The sequence below is a fragment of the Lithobates pipiens genome, unplaced genomic scaffold, assembly GCF_037356315.1.
Source record: "Lithobates pipiens isolate NorthernLeopardFrog02 unplaced genomic scaffold, aLitPip1_a1.2 Scaffold_19, whole genome shotgun sequence".
Taxonomy (NCBI): Eukaryota; Metazoa; Chordata; class Amphibia; order Anura; family Ranidae; genus Lithobates; species Lithobates pipiens.
Window position 1 is genome coordinate 449,729,556 of NW_027507764.1, and position 13,101 is coordinate 449,742,656.

General features: G+C 41.2%; 1 pseudogene; it reads left to right on the forward strand.

Moving 5' to 3' along the window:
• Positions 1 to 10,345: 10,345 nt before the first annotated feature.
• On the forward strand, positions 10,346 to 10,516 carry LOC143999812 (U2 spliceosomal RNA; annotated as a pseudogene).
• Positions 10,517 to 13,101: the final 2,585 nt, after the last annotated feature.

The following is a 13,101-nucleotide window of genomic DNA, read 5'->3' on the forward strand; positions in this document are numbered from 1 at the left end:
CACTCTTGCTATCCAGCGACCGATGATCATCTCTCCGGGGTCCAGCGATGGCTGATCTGAATCAGCGCAGTGAATCCATCCATCTTCTGTCTCGACGGAGGAGACACTGCAGGATCCCGGCGGCCTGAGGTTTGTTATATGGGGAGGGCGGGGCCACCTGTCACCTGACCCCGCCCCCCTCTGACGCAAGGGGAAACCCGGGCTTTCCCGTGATGTATGGGTGACCCCACCCCCTCTGATGAAACGGAAACCTGCCTGTTTTTTTTTTTATTTTTTTAATAAAGGAATTTTTCAAAAGTGTGTTTGTCTTATTTAACTATTTTTTACACTTTCTTTGTGAAATGGTAGGGGTAAGTACCCCCTTACCATTTCAAACAGGGGGGGCCGGGATCTGGGGTTCCCCTTGTTAAAGGGGGCTTCCAGATTCTGATAAGCCCCCCACCCGCAGACCCCCACAACCTCCGGCCAGGGTTGTGGGGATGAGGCCCTTCTCCACATCAACATGGGGACAAGGTGTTTGAGGGGTCACAGACCCCCAAAGCATCCTCCCAATGTTGAGGGCATGTGGCCTGGTACGGTTCAGGAGGGAGGGGGAGCGCTCTCTCGTCCCCCCCTCTTTTCCTGCGGCCTTCCAGGTTGCGTGCTCGGATAAAGGGTCTGGTATAGATTTTTAGGGGGACCCCCACGTCAATTTTTTTTTTAATTTGACGTGGGGTTCCCCTTAATATCCATACCAGACCTGAAGGATCTGGTATGGATATTTAGGGGGAACCCCACGTCAATTTTTTTTAAATTTGACGCAGGGTTCCCCTTAATATCCATACCAGACCTGAAGGGCCTGGTAATTGAATTTGGGGGACCCCCACGCTTTTTTATTTTTTTTTTATTTTTTTTAAATTTTTTTTTATCAATGACTTTCAATGAGTGTTCTCTGTATTACGGAGCCGACAATTCATAATAGCTGCGAGTGACTTTTTTTCCTGCATAAATGACACTTTGTGCAGGGACAGTTCTAAGCACCAGAAACATGTGCCCCTTCACAGGCATACTATAGACACCCCCCCCCCCCCGTACGAAATTTAAAGGAATATTACACTTTTATTGTTTCACTTTAATCATTATTAAAATCACTGCTCCCGAAAAAACTGCCATTTTAAAACTTTTTTTTGCATTGATACATGTCCCCTGGGGCAGGACCCGGGTCCCCAAACACTTTTTAGGACAGTAACTTGCAGAATCTTTTCTCTCTGTCAAATTTTTTCTCTGTCGAATATTTTCTCTATATAATCTTGGACTAATAGAGGTAAGGTTAGGCACATTTGACCACAGGTTCTATAGACACAGATTGTTATTTTCAGAGTCACGTCGAATCTCCTATTCTATATTGAACTGTTGTAACAACGAAAATGAAAATAAAGCATTTATTTATGTCGGATCTTTCGTTTTTCGGATTCTGTGCTTTCGTTATCGTTTGTCAAAACGAAAATAGCTGAAATTCGGACGAAAATGCATTCGGACGAAAACGAATTGCACATGTCTAATAGGTTCCGTAAGCACTGATACTGTATGGGAGGCAGTTAAGGCCTATTTACGAGGGCAATTCATTAGAGAAATTTCACATATCAAAACAAAAACTAAAGAATGGGAAAATCTAGTATTAGCTGAGGCACAGAGGTCAGAAGCACTGTATGTAGCAGACCCCACTGATGACACAAAAAGAAAATGGCTGGCGGCCCAGTCCATGCTTAAGCATCTATCCCTTCAACTGGAAGAAAATAAGAGATTCTTTCTGCAACAGAAACACTTTGAAGAAGGGGAAAACACAGGTCATATGTTAGCCCTACTAGTCAAATCTCAACAAGGCTCCTCACACATAGTGGCAGTGGCGGGTGAATGTGGCACACCCTATTGTTCCACACAAGCCATTATGGATGTCTTTAAAAATTTCTTTCAAGAGGTATATACTTCTAAAGTCCTTAAAGTCTAAAGCCCATCACCTGAGGGCATCTACTCCTTTCTAGACAAATATCCTATACTCTGCTTGTCCGTTACGGATGCAGATAAATTGAATGCCCCACTGACTGAGGAGGAGCTCCTAGAGGCACTGGCCCATGCTCAAAATGGAAAAGTGCATGGTGCTGATGGCTTGCCAGCGGAAGTTTATAAATGTTACACAGCACAATTGATCCCAATACTCCTGCAAGTCTATAACAAGGCATTTGAGACTGGGAGGCTTCCCCCCTCAATGAGTGAGGCACTTATTGTTGTGCTTTTGAAACCTGGCAAGGACGCCCTATCTCCAGATGCATATAGACCATTTCATTGCTTACGTTTGAAATTAAGCTGTTGGCCAGAGTCCTGGATAACAGATTGGCCAAGTGTATTCAAACTTTGATCCACAGAGATCAATCGGGTTTCATACCAACTAGATCTACTTCTCAAAACCTATGCAGACTATTTCTCAACCTTCAACTGCCTATAGACAACCCGAATAATAGGGCCATTTTCTCTTTGGATGCAACCAAAGCATTTGACAGCGTTGAATGGCCCTATCTGTGGGAAACACTGAAAAAATTTGGGGTAGGACCATCTTTTCTGAAATGGGTCCAGCTGTTATATAGTAACCCTATGGCCAGAATGCATATCAATGGAGATATATCAGAACCCTTCAGACTCTTTAGGGGCACGCAACAGGGGTGTCCTTTGTCAACCCTGTTGTTCACCCTAGCTCTTGAGCCTCTAGCAATACATGTCAAAGCATCGCAAAATATTATAGGCTTCCGTCGAGTTCCCTGAAGAATATAATGCGTTTAATCGCTGACTTGAGCTGTCGGGATTCAGTATTAACTGGAATAAGTCAGTGCTTATGCCATTAGACCACCTGCCACAGCCTTTACCTCACTGTGCAGGGGACATTATTACAGTTGGCGAGTTCCGCTACCTCGGTATACAGGTAACTCGAGACCCAAACCAGTACATTGCATTGAATTTTAGTACCCCTACTCCGTAGATTTCGAATGAAGTTTGCTGCTTGGACAAAATTACCTCTTTCAGTCACAGGCAGGGAAAATGTAATTAAAATGGAGTGGGCCCCACATCTGTTATATATATTCCATAATGCCCCTATATGGATACCACACAAATGGTTTACCCAAATAGATAGCCAATTCAGAGATTTAATATGAGGTAACGAGTCAGCAAGAATTAGCTTACATATGCTACAGCTAAATAAAGATCAAGGGGGCTTGGCTTTTCCATATGCCAGATTTTACTTTGTGGCAGCACAGCTCCAACATCTGGGTAACTGGGGAGGCTTCGATGTCAGTGATCCTATCAGGTCCCTATTACTTCCTGAGGACTCGCACGTAACACAAACTCACCCCACAATAATCTTATTGAATACCTTAAGGAAACACACCAGATCTATCCTGAAAATTAAAGGTCCTTGTGCATTTACACCCATATGGAGGAATAAATACTATAAAAAACTTCTTAAAATAAAAGATTTTCAGTCATGGGAAACAAGTTACAGTTCCCAGCTGTTCAATGGTAACATACTTAAATCCTTCACAGATATGCAAGATTAATTCACGATACCCAGAACACAGTTTTTTAAGTATTTGCAACTCAGACATTACATTCAAAGTGAAAACAGAGTATCCTTGCTAATGCAGGTGACACATCCTCTGATGACAGATGTGTTGCTAGCAGAAGATAGGAAAGGCATGAACTCGAGAATATACTCTAGACTTCACTCTACACACGATGCTTCTAAGCTGCCATTTAGAAAGGGGTGGGAAAAGGACCTTGGCCCTATTGATGGTGAACAATGGGAGTTATGTTTAACATCCGCCCCACTTGTGTCAGTATCTGCATCACATAAGCTGTCGCACCTATTCTTACTGCATAGGGTATATAGAACACCGACTAGAATGCACAATTGGGGATTCAGGGACTCCCCAATATGCCCAAAATGTTGCAGACACAATGGTGACCTATTACACATGATGTGGAAATGCCCAAAACTCTTCCGATACTGCCATTATGTGCTTTATACTATTTCTCAAGGATTTCAAACCCCAGTCCCCCAAAACCCAGTTATCTGTCTGCTCCTGGTATTGGAGATACCCTCACTCTCGCCAAATGGCTCCACAGCAATTCTGCGGCTATTATACATGGCACGCAAGGCCATAGCGGGGCTCTGGATAACTCCAAGGGTGCCGACAGGTAAGAAATGGGTCAAACTGGTGAATAATATGCTAATATGAGAAAAAATCACTTACCAAAACAGAAATGTTCTTAAAAAAATGTATTCAATGTGGCAACCCTGGCTAGATACACCAGGACTAGGTCCAAGCCAGTTGCTCAAAGACAGACTGTTACAAATGTAATTTGGCAGATTAGAAGACAGACTCCGAATGTAGGTAATAATGTCTAACTTTTACAACAATTACTCATGATGGAACCATGGAGAATATCAATATCAATAACAACATGCATTGAGTTTAATGTTCTATCCTCGCCCTATGTGCCTTAAAACAGATGATACACTTGTTCTCCCTCTTACCTATCTAGGGTTACAGTTTCAATGTTTTTCAATAGTTCCCATATTACAAGAAACACAATCTAAGTGCAATGGTAAACGTTGTTGTAAATTTATGCAGCACCATTGAAATCAATAATAATATATTTGTACAGTGAGTTGATTTTGTAGAACTGCTTACACCTAGAAGCTGTATGATAAGGATAATACTAATAACTGGAATGACTACTATACATGATTATATTGCTGCAATGGTTCTGCACTTGACTTTATTGTTTTTTTTTTGTACAATAAACTTTTATCTGATTTAAAAAAAAAAAAAACAGGATAAATCTTGAGCAGAGCTCCCGAACTGTGTTCCTTACGCCGACTATTCCAGGCCACGCCCCAGTCAGAGGTTAATATTCAGATCTTGGCGATATCTCAAATTGCCTGACACTCTTCATTTTAAGATTAATTTGCAATGACCCAAGGAAACTGATTTATATATGTGATTTAGCCCAGGTTCACACTGAGCTGCGGTAATGAAGCTGTGTGAGTTCAGCTGAACTCGTATGATTTCACTCCTGTATGTCAGTCCCAATTTCGGCTGCGATTTCGGAGACATCTGTGCAGCCTGAAATCGCAAAAAGTAGTACAGAAACTACTTTCTGAAATCGGTGCTGCCAATTTGTCATGCGATTTGACATGGTGTCACAACGCTCCAGTGTGAACCAGGGCTAAACGCTTTTGACATAATTGGAGTGAACAATATACACACAATTAAAAATAATTAAAAATAGCATTTTGCATTAGTGATAACAGATGAATAGATACAGAAAATAGTTTTCAGCCTTGTCTATCCCTTAGAGGAAGGGACCAACCTGCAGTCATCTCACTCAGTGGTCATGATGGTATCTCTCCCATTGTGGAGCACCTAACCAAGCACACTTGTAGAGCACCTAACCAAGCGATGACTCAACAGTTTAATGTGACTTACAAATTTATAGTGTGTTTCCATATATATATTATGTAGGGGGACTATTTTATTAGCATTAACCATGCCATCTGTCCCTATACCGTGAGCAGTGATAATTTATCACTGCGTAATAAACTGACATCTCTGTGTTTCTGTGAATTTCTGGTGCTGTAATCTTGTAAAGTCTCACGAGATTCCAGTATGAGGGGGCCGTTCTCCACTGTTTGAAGCATTTGTATATCATTTCACACCTCCAAAGGAGAAGAGATCTACAAAGCTTCATAAACTGCCTACCAGAGGAGAACAATTTCCTCTGAGAATGCTGGAGAATGAAGCAGTGAAGTTTTTTCACTTCTTCATAAATGGAAACCATTATCAGCAGCTCTACTCCAGAAGCTTAATTTAACACTGAGCTACATAGTCAGCTGCTGCTAATTTAATTTCCTTAATAGGGCCCTTTCACACGGACGTGTCCATATACGGACTCCGCTTTGCTCAGCAGGGGATCGCTCTATCGATCCCCGCTGAGCAGGCAGAAGACAGGTCTGTCTGGACACTCTGCAGGGACAGACCTATCTGAGCGCTGCTCTCCTCTATGGGGGATCGGATGAAGACGGACCGTAGAGTTCGATTTCATCCAATGCAATCCGCCAGATGGATGGAAATGTAGGGTTTCCATCCGTCACACTTTAAGGTATCAGAGCGGGTCGGAAGTCAGCGGACATGTCACCGCTGACATACGTCGCTCCATAGACCTGTGTGGAGTGTCCGTTCAGGTCCACCTAAAAAACTGACAGCCGGACCTGAACGGACAGTCCGTGTGAAAGGGTCCTAAGGCAATTTCTTTGTGAATTCTATACCTGGCTTTGGTGCAATCCAAGCTAATGACTTGATAAAAGATTAGATTTTGATCTAGCATTACATCTCGTCACATCAGATTATTGAAAGCAGTGACATGATTGATCACATTCCTAACAAGAAACAAAATTCAGCAATTGCTGCATTATGGGGAGGCAGTGAAGTGCCCTATTCCCCCATACTCCCAAAAGAATAGATATTTCTTAAGGCGTTGGCAAGAGATTGGGAGGGTAGGGGAGAAAAAGAAGGTAAGTACTGACTGCATACAGGGACATCACCTCCTGCACATTAAACTTGTTATTTTGCCATACAGTAATCCACAGCAATCAGTATCCATTTTGTACCAGTTCAACTTCAGAAAATTGAATTTTGATGGTTATTATGAGTTAGAGCACTTAAAGTGGAAGTCAAGCAGAGGTCAAAATCTCTGTTTCCCAGTTATAATGTATGCCCAAAATATACTGTATAGTATATGTTCTACCTTATTTTCATAGCTGAAAGCATCGTCTGTGTGTAAAATATACATATATGACATGATTAAATGGTGTGTTTTAAAAACATGACTGGAGACCAGCTTTAAAAATTTGCTTAAGAAAAAGAACTGAGAACCTACCACATTTTATCATTCTTGTGTCTTTCATGGGGACAGAAACAACAGGTTTATTAGTGGTATACTCTACATGTTTATGATGCCTAATAAGAATATTTTACCGGTATGTATATTTTCTGAAGCTTTGGATCCTGTTGCTTCAGGCAGAAACTTTAGTGGATGGAGCATGCAGCTGTAGATGCCTGTAAGGCAGATGGATCATTTGAAGCTTTTTATGCTGAAACGTACATTGTTGATATATCAAACTGTCAGGATGTATAAAGCCAAACATTGCATTATGTCTTTGGGCTCTTGGCCAAGAGGTTGATCCAACTGCTTTTTCGTAACCTGGATATTGGTGTCTTGGAGCTGTAGGCACATGCCATCACATATAATTACCTATTTTTAAAAGCCATTAGATAAACACTCAGAGTACTCAGTAAGTTATTCCAGTCTGCCTTATCCTAGATATGCATAAGACATTATGTAAATCGCTTATCAAATGCAAATTCAGCTTTATTGCTTAAGGGAACCTAGCATAAATACTGGCCACATACCTTGCATTCTAGTTATTTGACCCAGTTTCTCAGTGACCAACCTTGTAATTCTGAAATCAGAGAAGCACAGAAGGGCCAGATTCTTGATAATGAAGCTGATTGACTAAAGAGATGAGAATCTTCACACAACGAATTGTGTGAATAAATACTTTAATTAGCCAATCATGTAAAAAAGTAAAATTCTGTTCACGTTGAATACCCAATCATAAGCAGATGAAGTAAGTAAACAAGAATTTGCTTTTCACATGATGAATAATTACAGTGAATATTCACACAATTCATTGAGTGGAGATTCTCAACTTCTTTTGGTAAATCATCCACACAGTATATGATACAGAAATAAATCTGTTTGTATATCCAAAAAGAATAACTAGGCAGCAATGTAACTGTCAAATGTAAATTGTCAAGTGAGGGGTAAATCCAAATATATTAGGCCCAAATATAAATATGAATCAGACCCATAACATCCACTCATAGTAGCACCTACAGCAGACCCAAGTTCTTCTCACAATAGAACAACGTTTTCAATACAGACACTTAAAAAATATTTGCAAAAAATCGTCAATGTGTATGCCCTGTGTTAAAAAATATGATGAGATTTCTTCTGATGAAACAAGCATTTATTACTAGCCATTGGAATATCTCTCAGGGTATGTTTTCACATTTCTCAACTTTGGTGCCATTTCCTTATATTCAATTCTTGTGGATTTTGCAACAACAAACCTTTTGAAGATCAGATCATCCATAATAGCTGACTGCTGTTTAGAACTTATGCATACCTTGCCTTTGTCCAGCCATTTAGAATAACATTTTACAGGGCTGAGAGTTGAAGGCCATTAGTTGTGTGATCTTTCAGCTGTATCATTTTCATATCTGAAAAGGGAAAATGTGGCATCATGTATTTTTTCGGAGACACAAATGCTTCAAAAGCAGTCTTTGAGTGGCAAGGGCACTGCTTAGAGAATCATCAACTGCAAGCATGTTTCTAGGTTTTTAACAACTTCATACTTCTATGTTAGTAGGAGTATGCAGCATTTTGAGATTTGTAGGGATTTGTAGCATACCTGTTCACCTGCTGAACATTGTGGTTCCTTCTACCAGCTGCAAGCACACTAAAGGACACAGTGGTGATATGGCAGCCAGTGGGAGAAACCACAGTGCCACAGGGGTTCCACACCTAAGAATGCTGTATATCAGCTAACCTCTAGCTCTTTAAAGTGGAAGTAAACCCATGGATTTAAACAGTTAAAAAAAAAAAGGCATGCCGGGAATGCTAACTGCGTATTGGCTGTGCTCTCAGCCAAACTATCAAACCATCCAATGGCTGGTGTCATAACGAATCACTCATAAACAGAGGCAAAGATGGCAGCTTCCTTGGCTGAAAAACATATGGGAGTTTACTACCACTTTAAGAAAGAATAATTTGACTTTCTGCTCACTAGAAGTATAAAACCTCTTTTTTTAAAGCCTGCTTGCAGTTTATTATTATTATTATTATTTTTTACTGTAGTGACAGTGTTGTTATATGGTTTAATGTGCACATTTTATGATGTAACAGCAAGCATAGTTGCTGTGTTTACTTGATGGCATTAGTAGCTTGATGAATGCTTTCACTTGCATTTTAGACTTGGTTTATGAGAATATCAGGGATCTTTGGAATATCATCTAGAGACAATAACAACCATTTTACTCCAATCACTGGTTTAGCATGATGTTTCCAAAAAAATAATCTACATTTTATTGTCTCTCAGGGTACATATGAAAGTTTCACATCCAAATGCTCTCTATGATATTCACATAAACCCTGTGGTTGGTAGAAAGGAGTGGCTTTGAAAGCTTTTTCTGTTGAACTACATTTAGGGGTTGATTTACTAAAGGCAAATAGACTGTGCACTTTGCAAATTGCAGTTGCCCTCTGCAAAAAGTTTCGCTTTGCAAAGAGTAACCAATCACATGCAAGGAAAATTTAAAAAAAATACTTGCACAGTCTATTTGTCTTTAGTAAACCAACCCCTTAGTGTTTTTATATCCCGGTTTCCAGTTGAACTTTGTTTTGCTGTATCTATTCTGCAAATTCTATAAAAAGTTGATCAAACTAATATTTTTAATTGCAAAGTCAGGTTGTTTACTAGTGGTGATGACCATTTCAGTTGGTAAATACCTTTAATCAAGCTTGGTAACTATGCACGGTGGTCTCCCCCCTCCTCCGTGGCTCCTCTCCACTTTGGATCCTTGGAGAATATTACGGCAGCTACCATCACAGCACACACCAGCCTAGTTTATCTGCAGCTGACATCACGCAGAAGGATGTCCTGGCAGTGAGTCTTTGCCTTGCTCTGTTATCCTGTGTGGTTGACGAGTTAATTTGTTATTTTTTATCCATCATATCCTAGCTTGACATTTCTGTTTTTAATAACTGACTGTTTTTTAACACACCTGTTGGTTTATTTGCTTCAATGCACACATGAGTTACCTTCTATTAATGATTCTGGTTAGCGCTCCTCAGAGGTTTCTTGTACTTTGCCTATATAAATATTTTGCACATCTTTGGAGTGGCACATCTTGGTATATATATTGATTTTTGTTTTCATTTTTTTGCACCTGATCATTTGAAGAACAGTTTTGTCCTGTATCATATCCCATATCTACCACATATTTGTTAACGTGTTGATTTGTCTATTTTAAGTTGTGCATGTTTGGGAGAAATGGGTTATTTGCATATTGTATGCATTTTTTTCTTCTTCATCCATGAGTTTCTACTGTGCCTAAGCAAAGGTAAGATGAAGCACAGTGACTTATAAATGTCACTAGTATTGTGAGAGAGTTTGTTCATCTGTATCATCGCTTCTCTGCATTTTGGCTAAGATCAAGTGTAGTATCTGTTGTTATCAGTTACCAGGAGGTGGCGCTTGCTTCTGTCCCTGTTCTACGGCGAGGTGGAGCAGGGGTGGCGGTTGCTATGCAAAACCTGCTGGTGTGAAGGTAACCACATAACTGAAAGGGAAGCCTTCTGATGAGGATGGAGAACCACTGGTCGGCGCCAGGGGATGGGACCCTGGCCTTCTGGCCTGGATTGGGGTAGCTTTAGCTCTGGTCAGTTTTTCAGGAGGGAACGTTGGTTCCCCTTTCTTCCACCAGGGGAACGGCCTGTAGTCCCCAAATGTAATTAGATAGGAGTGATGGGAGCGAGGGTGAGGCCTGATGGCAAAGGGCTCTCACTAAGCTCCTGGATCTCCATGTCTTTTTGGCTGGGGTGGGGGCTGCTTTTGTTGAAAAGCCTATGGTGATGTGCCCCTGAAGTGGCAGTTCAGGGGTGCCTTACTTTCACTGTGATTTAATCACTTTGATGTTTGGCACCTTGGTCACGTCACTATAACACATCTTTTCACACCTGCCTCTAGGGCTGGGCATAGGCCTTCTGGCTTGGTTCGCTCTCTCTTTGGGGGGTCTCCCTTCGGGGGAGCCTCTACCCTAGTACCTGGGTGGGTCTGTTTCGGCACACCTTCCAGAGAAAGGCGGTCTTCTGGTTTTGGCAAGATGGGCCATGTATGGTCCCCATCTGGAGCCTAACGCCCATTTTATGCATTAAGGTGAAAAACCTTTTTTAGTGCTGCAGCCCCCCAGTCTCCTGTTTAACTTACCTGGATGCTGTCATCCTCTGTCTGAGAAGGAGCACACCATCTGTAGCTGGTGTCTCGTGTCTCGATTGGATAGATTGATAGCGCAGCCATTGGCTCTCGCTGCTGTCAATCAAATCCAATGACGTGGCCCTGGGGGGCAGGGCCGAGTCCTGCATTCTGTGTGAATAGACACAGATGCAGGATTTGGGAGCACACCCGCACGGGTGACCACCAAGGAGAGCGCTTCTCCAATGTGGACACTCAATGCAGGGAGGAGCCACCACCACCGTGGGACCTCAGAAGAGGAGGTTTGGGGCCACTCTGTGTAAAGTGAACTGCACAGTGGAGATAAGTATAACATGTTTGTTATTTTAAAAAGAACAAAAAAAAACGAGGGGTTTACAACCCCATTGAGGCTCCCATATAAGGAAAGTTAAGTATCACTGCTATAGATAAAGGTGAGTGCTACTCTCTACTGGAATGGCAAACCTTATATCCTTATTATACTCATAGCATATTTAACACAGTATGATACATGTGTGTAACAAAGTACGTGCTGCCTTATTGTGATACTGCAGCTGTCCCATGTCAGCTCTCAGCCCAAGAAATAAGCGATCGCATGACTGCTGATAGCTCAGTTCTCAGTTTTCTCAGAGTGGAGAGCAGTGACTGTCAGTTTTTGGCTCTCAGACACACTCTGAGAACCAGAGCCAGCTGTCAATGAGGCAGCTGGGTGGATCCTGAAAAAATGGTCAGGATCTTTCCAGAGCCTGGAGCGGCTCTGTGATGACAGATGACAGTGGGTTTTAGCCAGCTGTTGGCTGTTTCTGACCAGCTGCCAAGCAAGCCCATATCCTTCCATGTATCTGGTCAAAGAGTTAAGCTCTTCCTTCAAAAGTCTTAAGTGTTTCAGGCCATCTGGGAGAGGGGAGAAATGGATGTTGAAAATTGCCAGTTGGTTAGTTAGGCTTCTGCTTTAAAGGGCAATAGATTTTTCTTTGTTTCATGTCAGCAGCAGGAAAGCTATCATTTTAGGTGATTTCATTTTTGTGTTTACTTAGCAATAGTATATTCTACAATCTATTAGATGCAAATGGTAATTGGCGAGTCCCAGTGATTTAATTAGCTTACTTCTTTTGCAAATGACTAAATTGCTTTCAGCTCCAAGTAAAAATATTGATTGGTCATATGACTCCCTCTCCTTACGATGTAAAGATTCACAAAGCTATTTTATGAAGCATTTCCTGGTTTCACACAGTACATCTCCTAACATTCAAGTTGTGGAGTCAAGGAGGGAGAAATCCACCTTTAGCACAATTTGTATTTTTAAATGTGTCTAATCCAAACATTTTTTAGTTGTTTAATAGTCCTTGGTGTGGTAACTGGATTTGTTTTATGTTTTAAAACTTCTTATGCTTTATTTTACTGGTAATCCTGCAAATAACACACTTCTTGTCCCCGTGTGACTACATAATTCCTCCACTGTATCTATGGAAGGAGCCATGGTAGTCACCCTAGGCTGCTACAAACATGTCTGGTTCTTTTCTTCTCCATTACATGGACAGAAGGGCAATTGGTAGATTACATGGGATTAGTAAAACAAACTGTACTGTGTTGCCTCAATGTGTTAAAATAAAATTGATCCTATCCCTTTAAAATCAAATTATCATGACATAAACAATGTTCACGAAAAAACAATATTTTATATTTGACTCAAATATTAAAAATTTTGAAACAGAAAGTCCAACAGATAATAACAAAGTCCCACAGGTGCATAAATATTCACACAAAATAATGTCCCTTAGGTGTGCAATCATGTAGGTCCTCTGTGCTGATAGGCCTAGGCACACCCTAATCACCTAGTGTGCATTAGCATTATTGCTCTGTGTGGCAGCGGGGAGATGGGAAAGATTTCTCTCTTACCATAAGAGAAGTGCTTACACAATACTCTTTCACTTTGCCAGCAGGGAGATCAA